The sequence below is a fragment of the Primulina tabacum genome, chromosome 3 (genome assembly GCF_025594145.1).
Source record: "Primulina tabacum isolate GXHZ01 chromosome 3, ASM2559414v2, whole genome shotgun sequence".
Lineage (NCBI taxonomy): Eukaryota > Viridiplantae > Streptophyta > Magnoliopsida > Lamiales > Gesneriaceae > Primulina > Primulina tabacum.
Window position 1 is genome coordinate 40,066,236 of NC_134552.1, and position 15,535 is coordinate 40,081,770.

Here is a 15,535-nt window from a genome sequence, read left to right on the forward strand (position 1 = left end):
TACCCTACTTATAAGTGAGAGTTTTGATTTATTGTTGCTATATGTTACACTAAATTCTTGGAACCATTTAAATGTTAGTTTGGTATTACCAACCATTTAAAGTGGATGCCTTGATTTATTATATATGAATATATTATAATATTAAATTCTTGGAACCATTTAAATGTTTGTTTGGTTTTACCAACCATTTAAAGTGGGAACCTTGATTTACTATATATAAATATATCATAATAATAATTTCTTGGTACCATTTAAATGTTAGTTTGGTTTTACCAACTATTTAAAGTGGGAACCTTGATTTAGTGTTTACAAATATATATATAGCACAATAAATACTTGACAATATTTATAAGTTTTAGTATATATTATATACTTATAAGTTAATAATATATAACATAATATAAATATGATTATTTAATATATTGGAACCATTTTATTAAGTGGATTTCAATAATGTTTGTTAATGTTAACTTTATTAAAATACCAAGAGTGGATCCTTTAATCTCAACTACTTAATTAAAATTTGAACAATTAAAAATTACCAATTAAAGATTCAAACAACTAAAAAAAAATAAAAAAAAAAGACATTGTAGTGGACTTGTAATTACCTTAGCTTCCCTGTAGATACGATATTCGGACTCACCGAATTATACTACTTGTGGACAACCTGCTCTTGGGAGTGCAACAATCAAAGTCGCAACAAGTTTTTGGCGCCGTTGCCGGGGAAGTATAATTTAATTTCAAGTCTATTTAATTTTGTTTATATTTTATTTTTCTTTATTTGAATTTTTATTGCTTTTGTGTGTTTTTATTCTTTTGCATTTGCATTTGCATGAGCATTTGGTCACGTACACTTGGTGGTCGACTTATTCGAAATAACCCTTTATTTTTACAAAACATGGCGGAAGAACCCATCCAAGAAAATAAAGATGAAATTCAATCTCAACATGATCATGATAGACGAAGAACACTTAGAGATCACATGAATCCTACACGTACTAGTGCACCTTCATGTCTAGTTTTTCCCCCTGATGCATCTCATTTCAATATTAAGCCTGGTATTATCCAACTTTTACCGAATTTTCATAGATTAGATTCTGAAAATCCATACATGCATTTACGAGAATTTGAAGAAGTGTGCAACACATATAATGATCTAAATTGTAGCATGAACACCATTCGACTTAAGCTTTTTCCTTTTTCTCTAAAAGATAAAGCTAAAACTTGGCTACAAAATCTTAGATCGGGATCCATTCGAACTTGGGATGAATTGCAACAACAATTTTTGAAAAAGTTTTTTCCATCTCATAGAATAAATTCTTTCAAAAGACAAATCATCACTTTCACTCAAAAACAAGGAGAAACTTTTTATCAGTGTTGGGATAGATACAAAGAATTGCTTAATCTTTGTCCACATCATGGTTTTGAAATTTGGAGAGTTGTTTCTCAATTTTATGAAGGCTTAACACCTAAAGATAGGCAAATGGTTGAATTTATGTGTAATGGAACATTTGAAGATAAAGATCCAAACGAGGCAATTGAGTATCTCGATTCATTAGCTGAAAATGCTCAAAATTGGGACACTATAGGTACAATCGAACCATCAAACAAGATTCAATCTCCTACATCTGGTGGAGGTATGTACACTCTCAAAGATGAACATGATCTTCAAGCTAGATTTACCTCTTTGGCAAGAAAAGTTGAGGCACTTGAATTGAAAAAGAATGGTCAATTAAAATCTGTTCAAGAAATTATGTGTCACATCTGTGATACAAGTGATCATTTTACAAAAGATTGTCCCACTTTGCCCTCTTTTAAAGAATGTCTCCATGAACAAGCCAATGTTTTGAACAATTTCAAAAGGCCAAATTTTGAACCATTTTCTCAAAATTACAATCCAGGTTGGCGAAATCATCCAAATTTTAGTTGGAGGAATGATAATGCTGCACAATTTTCACAACCAAATTTCCAAAATCAACAAAATTTTCAAAATTATGCACCTTATGTTCCTCCACCTAAAAGAAATTTGGAAGATACATTGAATTCTTTCATTGCAAAGCAAGAGTCTATCAATACTCAAACTGCTCAAACCATGACAGATTTGAAAGATACTCTTGCTAAATTTGCATATGCACTTAATGTTCATGAAAAAGGTAAATTTCCTTCACAACCTCTGCCTAATCCCAAGGATCATCATTCACAAACTGGAACTTCTAGAACTCAACCGATGGATAAGGTAAAATCTGTTATTACCCTTCGAAGTGGTAAGGTTGTGGAAAAATCCATTCTTGAACCTTGTGAAGATGATGATAAATCAACTCCAAATGGTAAGGAAGTGGAACCCATAACTTGCGAAGAGGAGGTTCAACAGACAGTGTCACCACCATTCCCTCATGCATTGAAAAATACAAAAAATCAAATTTGAATTCTGATATATATGATATTTTTAAACAAGTAAAAGTTAATATTCATTTATTAGATGCAATAAAACAGGTACCATCATATGCCAAATTTTTGAAAGACTTGTGCACTGTGAAAAGAAAATTGAATGTAAAAAAGAAAGCATTTTTAGCCGAACAAGTAAGTGCAATCATTCAAAATAATAATACTTTGAAATACAAAGACCCTGGTTGTCCTACTATTTCATGTATTATTGGAGAACGAAAGATTAAAAAGCCTTGCTTGATCTTGGAGCTAGTGTGAATTTACTTCCATATTCAGTTTATCAAGAACTCAATCTAGGCGAGTTAAAACCTACTACGGTAACACTTTTACTTGCCGATTGATCTGTTAAAGTGCCAAGAGGTATGGTAGAAGACGTATTGGTCCAAGTTGATAACTTTGTATATCCTATCGATTTCATAGTTTTAGATACACAACCTATCGAAGCTTGTAATGCGATTCCTGTAATTCTGGGTCGTCCATTTTTAGCAACTTCTAATACTCTTATAAATTGCAGGAATGGAATAATGAAGTTGTCATCTGGTAACATGACCTTGGAGCTCAATGTTTTTAATCTTTGTAAGCAACCACATGACAAAGGAGATGAAAGTGAAGATGAAAATCTTATTGAAACTCTTGTGGAAGAAAACATTCAAGAAAAGAGTACTCGTGATCAATTAGATATTTGTTCAATTGAAAGTGTTAAAGAAAATATTGAAATTGATCTTGATGATTTTATCAGGTATCACTCGTTACTAGGATCAGAGAAAGAATTTGATGCAAAATATGAAAAAAAAGACGAACCACCCATATTGGAGTTAAAACCCTTGCCAGAAGAATTGAAGTATGCATTTCTTGGAGAAGATGAAACATATCCGGTGGTAATTTCTTCCAAACTAGAAAGTGATCAAGAAGGTAAATTAGTTGATATACTTAAAAGACATAAAAATACAATTGGTTGGACACTAAAAGATCTCAAGGGCATTAATTCACTAATTTGCACTCACAAAATTCACTTAGAAGAAAATGCAAAAACATCTCAACAACCACAAAGGAGATTAAATCCACACATGAAAGATGTTGCGAAAACTGAAGTTCTCAAACTACTTGATGTTGGGATTATCTACCCTATTTTTGATAGTAAGTGGATAAGCCCAACACAAGTAGTTCCAAAAAGTCTGGCATCACAGTGATAAAAAAATGAAAAAGGTGAATTGTTAACAAGTCGAGTCTCATCTAGTTGGCGGATGTCCATACTACTATTTTTTTTATGGATATTCAGGTTATTATCAAATTCCCATTGCACTCGAAGATCAAGATAAAACTATATTCACATGTCGTTTTGGAACATTTGCATTCAGAATGGATGCCATTTGGATTATGCAATGCCCCTAACAACATTTCAAAGATGTATGCTAAGCATTTTTTGCGACATGGTTGAAAATTGTTTGGAAATTTTCATGGATGATTTAACTGTCTTTGGGAATACATTTGATAATTGTCTTGAAAATTTGAAAAAAGTTTTCAAAAGATGCGAGGAAAAAGGTCTTATTTTAAATTGTGAAAAATGTCATTACATGATTACTTCTGGAATTGTTTTGGAACATGTCGTGTCATTTCATGGAATTAAAGTTGATAAAGCAAAAGTTGATGTCATTACCAATTTACCCTCTCCAAAAACAATTAAAGAAATTCGCTCATTTTTGGGACATGCTGGATTTTATAGGAGGTTTATAAAGGACTTTAGTTTAATTTCTAAACACATTTGTAACCTATTAACAAAAGACACTGCATTTGAGTGGACTCAAGAATGTCAAAATGCTTTTGATAAAATAATTCGACATTTAACATCAGCTCCTATCATGCAACCTCCTGATTGGTCTTTACCATTTGAAATCATGTGCGATGCGAGTGATTATGCAGTCAGGTGCAGTATTGGGTCAAAGAAGAAACGGTAAGCCTTATGTGATATATTATGCAAGTAGAACTTTAAACAATGCTCAAATGAATTACTCCACAACTGAAAAAGAACTACTTGCTGTAATATTTGCATTAGATAAATTTCGTTCTTATTTGATTGGATCAACGACTATTGTGTTTACTGATCATTCTGCTATTAGATATTTGTTGACCAAACAGGATGCAAAGCCACGACTGATACGATGGATTTTGTTGCTCCAAGAATTTGACATTGTGATCAAAGATAAAAAAGGAACCGAGAATGTCGTAGCCGATCATTTATCGAGACTAGTAACAGGATCATCTTGTGAAATGACACCAATTAACGATAATTTTCCTGATGAACATCTATTTTCAGTTACTACTACACCTTGGTTTGCTAACAAAGTAAATTTTCTTGTGACAGGAAAAATGCCACCGCAATGGAGTTCTCAAGATAAAAGAAAATTTTTGAATGAGGTAAAAAACTTTTATTGAGATGATTCGTATCTGTTCAAGTATTGTCCGGATCGAATTTTTCGACGTTGCATACCCGACAATGAGGTACATAGTGTCATTAAATTTTGTCATTCAGAAGCATGCGGAGGACATTTTTCTTCAAAGAAAACGGCTGCAAAAATCTTGCAATGTGGATTTTATTGGCCCACTTTGTTTAAAGACACCCACGAAATCTTCAAGATCTGTGAAAATTGTCAAAAATTGGGTGCGATTTCAAAAAGAAACATGATGCCTTTGAATCCTATCATTGAAATTGAAATCTTTGACTGTTGGGGAATTGATTTTATGGGACCTTTTTCACCGTCGTTTGGATACTTGTATATTTTAGTTGCAGTTGATTATGTTTCCAAATGGATAAAGGCAATTCCATGTCGAATAAATGATCATAAAATCGTCATCAAAGTTTTGAAAGAAAATATTTTTAGTAGATTTGGAATTCCTCGAGCCATGATAAGTGATGGGGAACTTACTTTGTTAATAAACAATTTGCTTCATTAATGAAAAAATATGGTATTACTCACAAAGTAACTACTCCTTATCATCCTCAAACAAATGGACAAGTTGAATTAGCTAATAGGGAGATAAAGAAAATTTTGGAAAAAACTATTAACTCAAATAGAAAAGATTGGTCTCTGCGACTTAATGATGCACTTTGGGCATATCGAACAGCTTTTAAAACATCATTGAATATGTCTCCCTATAGGTTGGTTTATGGAAAACATTGTCATTTGCCTGTGGAATTGGAGCATAAAGCTTATTGGGCTATCAAAACTTTAAATTCAAGCATGGATGATGCCAAAAAATTGCGTAAATTGCAACTTAATGAACTTGATGAACTCAGAAATGACGCGTATGAGAATTCAAGGATTTATAAAGCAAAAATCAAATCATTTCATGATTAAAACAATTCTTATAAAATCTTTTGAGATTGGTAAAAAAGTTTTGCTTTATAATTCTCGACTTCACATATTCCAAGGAAAATTACGATCAAGATAGACAGGCCCATATGTTGTAAAGCATGTGTATACTTATGGAGCTGTGGATATTGAAAATCCTAAAAATGGTGATATTTTTAAAGTAAATGGACAAAGGCTTAAACAATTTTTAGAAAATGAAATCTTTCAAAAAGAGTTTATTTCTCTTTCTGATCTTTGATTTTTTTTTATTTTTTTGTGTTGCATTTAAGTTTGTTTGTTTTTATTTCAGGTTTTCTTAATCTTTTTATTTTCCCGGTTAAATGGCGGATAACGGTACTCCGTGACTCTCATAGTCGGTTAAATCAGTTTCCCACAATTGTTGATACAAAAATAAAAAAATAAAAAAAAATTATTTCTTTTCTTTTCAAAATGGATGAAATTCTCTCAAAAATTTGTAAATATTTTCCCTCTGTTTCTGAAAATGTTCTAAGAAAAATTTATGCAGGAAGGTGTTAAAGATTGAGATTGCTAATGCAAAAAGGAATTCCAAAAGATATTCGTCTTGTAATAGAAGCTAAGGTCCGATTAGGAGGAGAAGTTCCACAATCATTGCTCATTCGGTATTTGCCTGGATTAGGAAAAAGCACTTATGCGAAAAAACGAAGGGCCAAAAGTTTAGGGGTTTGTCATAAGTGTGCAAAATGGACTTGTGACAAACGATGCAGATCTTTGGGATGTGTTTCCAATAACAGAGAAGATAAAATTGGTTTCATTAAGAATGGGCTGAGTAAGGAGTCTTTAGATAACATCTTATTGACTCTTGAGACGCATTCTAGTGGACATGTGCATATTGAACTTCTCCGTTTATGGAAACAATTCCAAGATGAGCGTCATAGTCTTGGGAATCCGACTAAAAAAGACCCTGTTTGTCAATTTATAAGAAAATTGGATGGGAAGCATATCCTCGACTCATAGAAGACGTTGAAGCCGTTTCTTGACGTAAAACCAGAGGAAAATTGTGAGCCACAATCACACTACTGTTTATATGCATGTGTGTCATTATTGTTTTTACTATTTATTCTGTTTACAGCTTTGACCCATAGTTTTGTCATGATAACATATTACCCCTATAAAATCTCTCATCTTTCTCTCTATTTTCGCAGAAAAAGAAAAGAAAGTAAAAACATGGCTGGATCCTCTGCACTAACATTGCAAAATATTTGTGTATTTTGTGGGTCGAGTCCTGGAAAAAATGAAGTGTTTGTAGAAGCAGCGAATAATCTTGGAAAGATATTGGCTGAGAGAAAAATTCACTTGGTATATGGGGGAGGTAATATTGGGTTAATGGGATCTGTTTCAACATCTGCTCATCTTGGAGGTAGTCAGGTTTTGGGTATTATTCCTACAGCTTTAGCTGAAGGAAATATTACAGGAGTTATGATTGGGGAGGAATTAAAAGTTTCTTCTATGTATGAAAGAATCACCAAAATGATTGAAAATTCTGATGCTTTTATCGCACTACAAGGTGGTTTTGGTACATTAGAAGAAATTTTTCACACTGTTTCTTGGGCACAACTTAATATCCATAATAAACCTGTGGGCTTGTTGAATATCAATAATTATTATGACAGTTTGTTGACATTTCTCGATAACGCTGTGGAACATAATTTCATTTCAAAAAATTCACGACGGATGCTCATCTGTGCTTCGACTGCCGACCAATTAATTGATGATTTGGAAGCTTTTGTTCATAAGCCTGATCCGATGATAACAAAGATCAATTGGTCGCAATCAAGCAGTAAGAAAAGGAAGTTGGATCATTGATTCAAAAGTCGTGGATTGGTTTGCGTTTGTTTAAGTTTGTTATCTTCAATAAAATTCCAGGTGATATCTCATTCATTATGTACTATTTATTAATAGTTATTTTGACATTAGGGACAATGTCATATTCTGATTGGGGGGAGAACAAATTTATAAAAAAAATTTAAAAAAATAAAAAAATATATATTATTTTAAAATAAAATCATATTTATTGTTTGTATCTTAGTAATTTTTGCAAAAAATGTCATACATTACTTGTTTGAAAGATTTAAATTAGAACATGCATTAATCTATTTAAGAATGTTTAAATTTTTATTTGAAAAAAAAAGTCAATTTTAATATTCTGATCAATATAAAAATATGATTTATGAAATCTTTTTGAGTGATTAATCATTGTGAAAAAATCAGGTATTAAAGTATATGGCCCAAGATATACCTTATAAGAGTCCCTAAAATTTTAAACTCACACATATTTTGTGAGTGAGTGGAGAGGACTGAGAAAACAGCCTTCGAGCCTTTATTGATCATGAGAGAGACTATCTATTGTTTAGATCTTGAGTTCTTATTTTGAAAAAAAAAATGATATTTCCTGGAAAAAAAAGGAGAAAAATACAAAAAGAAAGATATTGAAGATCTATGTAATTTTTAAGTTATATGCTACGACCCATATATCTCTCATAAAAAAAAGAGAGAGAAATTTATTGTACAAATTAAATAAATATGTGGTCAAGAAGCATAAACTTAGTCTGATTCCATGATGTTATGAATATATATATATATATATATATATATATATCAGGAAAAAATATATAATAAGAACAACTAGAGTTTGAATCAATGGATTTTCTATCTTTTGATTAGTTTGGCTCGTTTGTCTGTCTGCATTCTGTAAACCATTTTTCTGAGCATTTATCTGTATTCCAACTCCATGAGAGAAATCGTTGTCATAAATTGAAACATTTATTAACCTGTGAGGATATGGAGTTGAGACTCTTAATAGGAATTTTTGAAGGCAGTGTACATTTAACTACCTGAAATAAGCTTTGAATTGATCATCTCAAATTATTCCATAAATTATAATTATGATGATCTTGATATAACTTTGACAGTTTTCAAATTTAATTTAAACACTTAGATAGTTTTGATTATATTTCTATTTAAATTAATCAATATGTTTTGTATTGCTATTAACGCTTAAATTGCTAGGGACTAGCAATAAGCTGATTGGGAGGTGTGATAAACATAAAAATTGTACATTAATTAAATATTTTATAATATAAATATATAGTTTTTGTTTTATTAAATGTTTAAATATTATATGTTTTATAATAAATTGTATAAAATATAAGTTGTTGTGTAATTATAAGTTTTTACTATTTTTTACAGGTTCGATAAAACAAGAATAAACTTGGTATTGCAAATGGGATTAAGATGATTCTTGGACCTGTAGAAAGTTGGTGTTATTATCTACAATATTGGTGGCAAGCATGAGATAAAAATCCTCTCACAATTGGGATCAAATTAAGCAACAAATAAAGTTACCAAAGGAGTGGTAGTTTTACCATGCTCTAGTATTTTGACCATATCTCTCAAATTACTTGGTCAAATAGTTTGAAAAAAATACCACAACTAGACAACTCAATTATCCACATGTTTTTTTTATGTGAAGAAGCAAATTCGGAGAAGAAGATTTTCAAAAGTGATGTGTAATATAATATAATATCTTGGAACACCAATGAAGACTTATGTGTAAAAAAATAATATTTTATTTGTGGTTGTCTCTCCAAATTTGGCTATAAATAGGGGTGCATTGTGATGAATTGAGATATCCCTCATTCTATGAACAAACCTTTGAGTTCATAATATTTCTCTCTATATTTTTTCTTTATTTCTTCATTTAAATATAATTAGCATGTTAATTTCATATTCAAAGTTTTACACTTTGAATAATGAATAACTAACTTCCCAAAGTTGAGATGAAAAGGTGAAACTCTTGGCATGATAATAAAGTTACTAAAAGGTAAGAATCTATGTTTTATATTATTTAATCATTATTTATTGTTTATGTTATATTTATTTCTTTAAGCATTTTTATACCCTACTAATAAGTGGGAGTTTTGATTTATTGTTGCTATATGTTACACTAAATTCTTGGAACCATTTAAATGTTAGTTTGGTATTACCAACCATTTAAAGTGGATGCCTTGATTTATTATATATGAATATATTATAATATTAAATTCTTGGAACCATTTAAATGTTTTTTTGGTTTTACCAACCATTTAAAGTGGGAACCTTGATTTACTATATATAAATATATCATAATAATAATTTCTTGGTACCATTTAAATGTTAGTTTGGTTTTACCAACTATTTAAAGTGGGAACCTTGATTTAGTGTTTACAAATATATATATATATAGCACAATAAATACTTAACAATATTTATAAGTTTTGATATATATTATATACTTATAAGATAATAATATATAACATAATATAAATATGATTATTTAATATATTGAAACCATTTTATTAAGTGGATTTCAATAATGTTCGTTAATGTTAACTTTATTAAAATACCAAGAGTGGATCCTTTAATCTCAACTACTTAATTAAAATTTGAACAATTAAAAATTACCAATTAAAGATTCAAACAACTAAAAAAAAATAAAAATAAAAAGACATTGTAGTGGACTTGTAATTACCTTAGCTTCCCTATGAATACGATATTCGGACTCACCGAATTATACTACTTGTGGACAACCTGCTCTTGGGAGTGCAACAATCAAAGTCGCAACAGTACTGCAAAGGATGAAAACCCCTTGATGAACTTGCGATAGTAGCCAGCTAAACCCAAGAACTACGTATTTCTGTCACACTTTTAGGAACTGGCCACTGCTTGACTGTCTCGACCTTAGATGGGTCGACTTCTACTCCTTCGTTTGACACAATGTGGCATAAAAATGTCACCCTCTATAACCAAAATCACAACTTGCTGAATTTTGCATAAAATTTCCGCTCTCATAGAACTTGCAAGGTCATTCTCAAGTGTTGATCATGCTCCTCACGGCTCTTGGAATAGATCATGGCATCGTCGATGAAAACAATAATAAACTGATCGAGATACGGCTGAAATACGCAGTTCATGAGATCCATGAAGATCGCTGGGGCGTTAGTCAGCCCAAATGGCCTCACTAAAAACTCATAGTTTCCATAACGCTTTCGGAACGCCGTCTTATGTGCATCCGTCTCCTTAACCCTCAACTGGTGATATCCAGACCTAAGATATATATTTGAAAATACTGAAGCTCCTTGCAATTGATCAAATAAATCCTCGATTCGGGGCAGTGGATACTTATTCTTCACTGTCACTCTATTTAACTCCCTATAGTCGATGCACAACCTCATAGTTCCATCCTTCTTTTTCACAAATAGCAATGGCGCGTCCCATGGCAGAAACTAGGGCGAATAAATCCTTTGTCTAACAGCTCTTGAATTTAATCTTTTAATTCTTTCATTTCAGCACGTTCTAATCAATATGGTGCCTTAAAGATCGGCACTGTACCAGGCATCAACTCAATAGTAAATTATACTTCTCTTTTAGGTGGAATACTAGAAACATCGACAGGGAACCCGTCCGGAAAAACCTTGACAATCTCCACATCTTCGATAGATTGACTGTCAATGTCGGGTGCCGAGATAATACTAGCAAGAAAACCTTGGCAACCCCTTTGAATAAGCTTCTTCGCACACATGCATGAAATGATATGCAGCATTTGATTGTTTCATTCAGTCTCAAAGATGAACGCCTTTTTCATTGGGTGGTCTAATCGATATTGTCCTCCGTCGAAAGTCAATAGTAGCCTCATTCATTGTGAGCCAATCCATGCCCAAAATAATGTCTAACTCGGGCATCGGTAGCACAATAAGGTCCGCTCGTATAATATTCTTTTGTAATTTTAGTTCCACATTCTTAACCTTGATACTAGAGACAATATGCTCGCCAGAAGGTACTGTAACTCTTAATCCTGACTCCACATCTACTCTTAAAATTCCCAATTTCTTCAAGAAGGATTCAGATATGAAAAAATATGTAGCTCCAAAGTCTAATAAAGCATAAGTAGCTAATCCCGCTGGACAATATTCGTCCTGATAAAATTTGCATTATTCTTGATTAAGGTTCTATGGTTTTAGAAATTTTACTATCATCTAGGTACTTAAAGTTTTCCATATTCGCACATTAGCCTCTTAAGTTTCGAAAATTGCATGATTAGTCCCTTAAGTTTTTTAAAATTACCAAATGACCCTTTTAAAGATTCAAAAATTGAAATTTAGTCCTAGAAGATTTCGAATTTTCCAATTAACTCCTAGAAACTTTTGAATTTCTCTACTTCTCCTCATCATGTTTCGAAAATTCAATTTAGCCCCTAGAAATTTCAACCTTCTTCAATTTGATCCAATTAATTGGTATTTGCAAGAATTTCATTCCTTAAATTCTACAGTTTGTAACATGCAATTCTAATTCGTTAACTTCCAAGCATCTCGATTTAATTCTCGCATCCATGATTTTCTCTCATGCAATACAACAATATAAAATTCCTGAATAGTCGGAGTACCTGTAATAAGCGTGATTTCTGGCTCCGCTTGCTCATCATGCATCACATATGCCCTTCCAGTCGTGGGTTGCTTGAGCTTCGGGCAATCCCCAGCCTTGTGTCCCATCTCTCCATACTTGAAGCACTTGTAGGTGCCCCACATACACTTCCCATAATGGTGACGACTGCACTCCTTGCACTGTGGCTTCTCTGCTGTCTTCGGGAATTTTTCTTTAGGGGGTTGTCCTTGTGGTTTTCGCTGTCCTTGTCGCTTAGGTGGTCCCATGAATGATTTCTTAGTCTGCTGATTCGGTTGCTGATTTGCTTGCTGGGCACGATTCCTTTTACTATGCATCTCCCAATCAATATCCTTGATTGACTGCTAGGCTCTAAAAGCTTTGGCAACAACAGTAGTATAATAAGCAGGATCAATGAGCATCACTTCGCGTCGGATCATGGGCCTCAATCCATCAAGGAAGTGTCGTAATTTCTCAGCCGCATCATTCGCAATCAAGGGCACAAAATGACAACCCCTATCAAATTTCTGCACAAACTCAGCCACAGTCAAATCCCCCTGGCGGAGACTCATAAATTCTCTCTTAAGCCTAGAACGGACATCAGATGTGAAATATTTTTCGTAGAACACCCTCTTGAATTTCTCCCAAGTCAATGTTGCTAGATTCACTCCTCGCTCCGCTCCCTCCCACCATAAGAAGTGTCGCCCTTCAGCAGATAGATGGTACAACGAACTCGGTCAGCATCCACCATATCTATAAAACGAAAAATATCCTCCAAAGATCGAATCCATCCCTCAGCAACGAATGGATCAGTATTGCCATGAAAATGATCGGGGTTCATCCTCCTAAAACGCTCATAGACTGCCTCCGGTCGAATCCTCATAGCGTTTCCAACATGCTGCTCAAGTAACTGTGACATGCCCGCTAGTACACGAGCGCTAGCATCTTGATTAGGAGGAGGCTTTGGAATCTCCTCCTCGTGTCTACCCTCACTACCACTGCGAAGAACTCGACTAGGAGGCATCTCTGTACAATTTGTCCCAACAACGTGACCAACATGCACTTAACATTTTAAAATAATATACAACTAATCTCTATATCATGCATCATGTAAGTATTAAAGAATTTTAGCATATAAAATATAAAGCAGTAAAACTCAAATACTTGAGGCGTGATTTCTTGAGCTTCTCGGCGTAGCAGTACACAACCCTTTGGGGTTCCCTGGCTCTGAAACCAACTGAGAAGACCCTCACTTTTTACTTTAAAATTCCACTAATTTTTTTATATCTGTTAATTCAAAAACCAACAGTTAAAAATATCTTAACATTTCCATAAACTCAAAATAATTTAACAATTTAAATCTCAAGTGCATAAAATCCCTAATCAATTACCAAAATTTTACTTTTACTTTTAGTATGAGCAAAACTAACTTCGAAATAAAGCATAAATTCTCTAATAAAATCCTTAACAATAATCCTTTAGAACTTTTAACTAACAAGCTAATGCGGAAAATAAAGTCCCACAGGAGTATACTGCCGTACTCGATCAACTCAAGCGTCAGCGCCTCCCTCAATATCATCATCACCTGCAGCATTCAAACCTAGTGAGTCTAATGACTCAGCACGTCCTAAAGATAAGTAACAAGTAATACATATACATGCAATGCATTAAAATCATACTTTTATTTAAAATAATTTTAAGCATAAATAAATCATATATCGTAAAATCATAAAATCGTAAAGCTTTGACTCATTTATCATTTTGGGTGAAATTTGATTCTTGAAAGTGACTAGCCTTTTATTCTCTGGTCGACTGATCATTCTTAGCTCACAATTGTGCATGGAGACGGGCACTAAAGCACCGCCGTAAAAATAATGAAAATACGATCGTTGGGCTCCTTCTCGTGCCTTGTCTTGTAAACGGGCTCTCTCTGAGGCCTTCTCCCTCACGATATTTTGAAAAATCATATATTCTCTTTTGTCACAGTCTAATTCACATCCTTCAAAACAATTTTCCTTTATTTTTTCCATAAAATATCATGACTTTTCTAAAATAGCGTTTTAGCGTAAAAATTGCACAGCTTTAGAAATCATAAAATATCATATTTTCATCAAAGTCATCATAATATATCATTTAAAATGCGCTATTACCCTTCGGACGTTGTCAACCTTTTCGTACTACCAAGGAGTAAAATGACCGTTTCGTCCATAGACGTAAAATTTCTCCTTTTTTACTTTTTCTTAATTCCGTTGACTCTAGGTTATCCCAAATAATTATTTAAGCTTAAATTAAATTTTTAATATTTTTATTTGGCTTAAATTCGAGGCTTTCTTTTTAATTCTTTAATTACTAATTCGATGAGCGTTTAATTTCCGAATTATTTCAAACTTTAATAATTTCTTCCCAAATTTTAAACATAAACTTTTTATCCCTAAATTACCCTCGTGAACCATGAATCGACCCCCGTGGACCATGGTTCGACCCTTTTCTTTCCCTAGCCCTATTTTGAACCCTAAGCTAACTCCCTTGAACCACTTTCATTTTTTTCTTGAACCATGGTCGAGCCACCTCGAGCCATCCCTTGACCAGATCACCTAAGGACCCTAGCGAACCTCCCTGGACCACGCACGAGCCCCCAGCTCACGCACGACGCTGCAGCGCACAAGAACAAGAGCGACACGCGAGTTCCCTCACGTTATGACCGAGCCACCATCGAGCCACCCTGCACCAGCCCCTGACCCGACCATTGACCATCGTACCTAGTCCCTACTGGACCAGCTTAGACCCCAGCCAGCCAAGCCATGCACCCTCCTTCAGCAGCCGCCCCCACGCGTGCATGGGAAGAGTCCATGCAAGCGTAGTCTCTTACCCTACCGGCTGTACAAGAGTCGTAGCCATGCTAGAACTCTTCCTAACCCCTAACCATGACCAGTATGACCCCCTTCCCAAGCCCAAGCGGAAGAAACTCGAAGTAATCTTTCGTGAAGAAGACTGTTAAACTAGAAAATATTTTAACTTATGTAAAATGAATAACCGAAAAACAGGGGATCAGTTGTTGCATTTATCAGTTCATTTATGGCAAGAACTGAAATGATGAATGCTCTAAATGATCAAGTCAGTTTGAAAACAACATTTAATCAGTTAAATACATAAGATATCTTTATGAATGTTCGTAGACTTCAACTGCTCCTACGTCACCCCTTCTACCACGTCGGGTAGGATCCACTAGAAGACTTTGATTTGTACAACTACTTGTACAAACCCACCCATCTTAGGACTTAACC

The 15,535-nt window shown here is 33.5% G+C and overlaps 1 pseudogene; it reads left to right on the forward strand.

The window, feature by feature from the left end:
- Positions 1-898: 898 nt before the first annotated feature.
- LOC142538713 (uncharacterized) lies at positions 899-8,052 on the forward strand (annotated as a pseudogene).
- Positions 8,053-15,535: the final 7,483 nt, after the last annotated feature.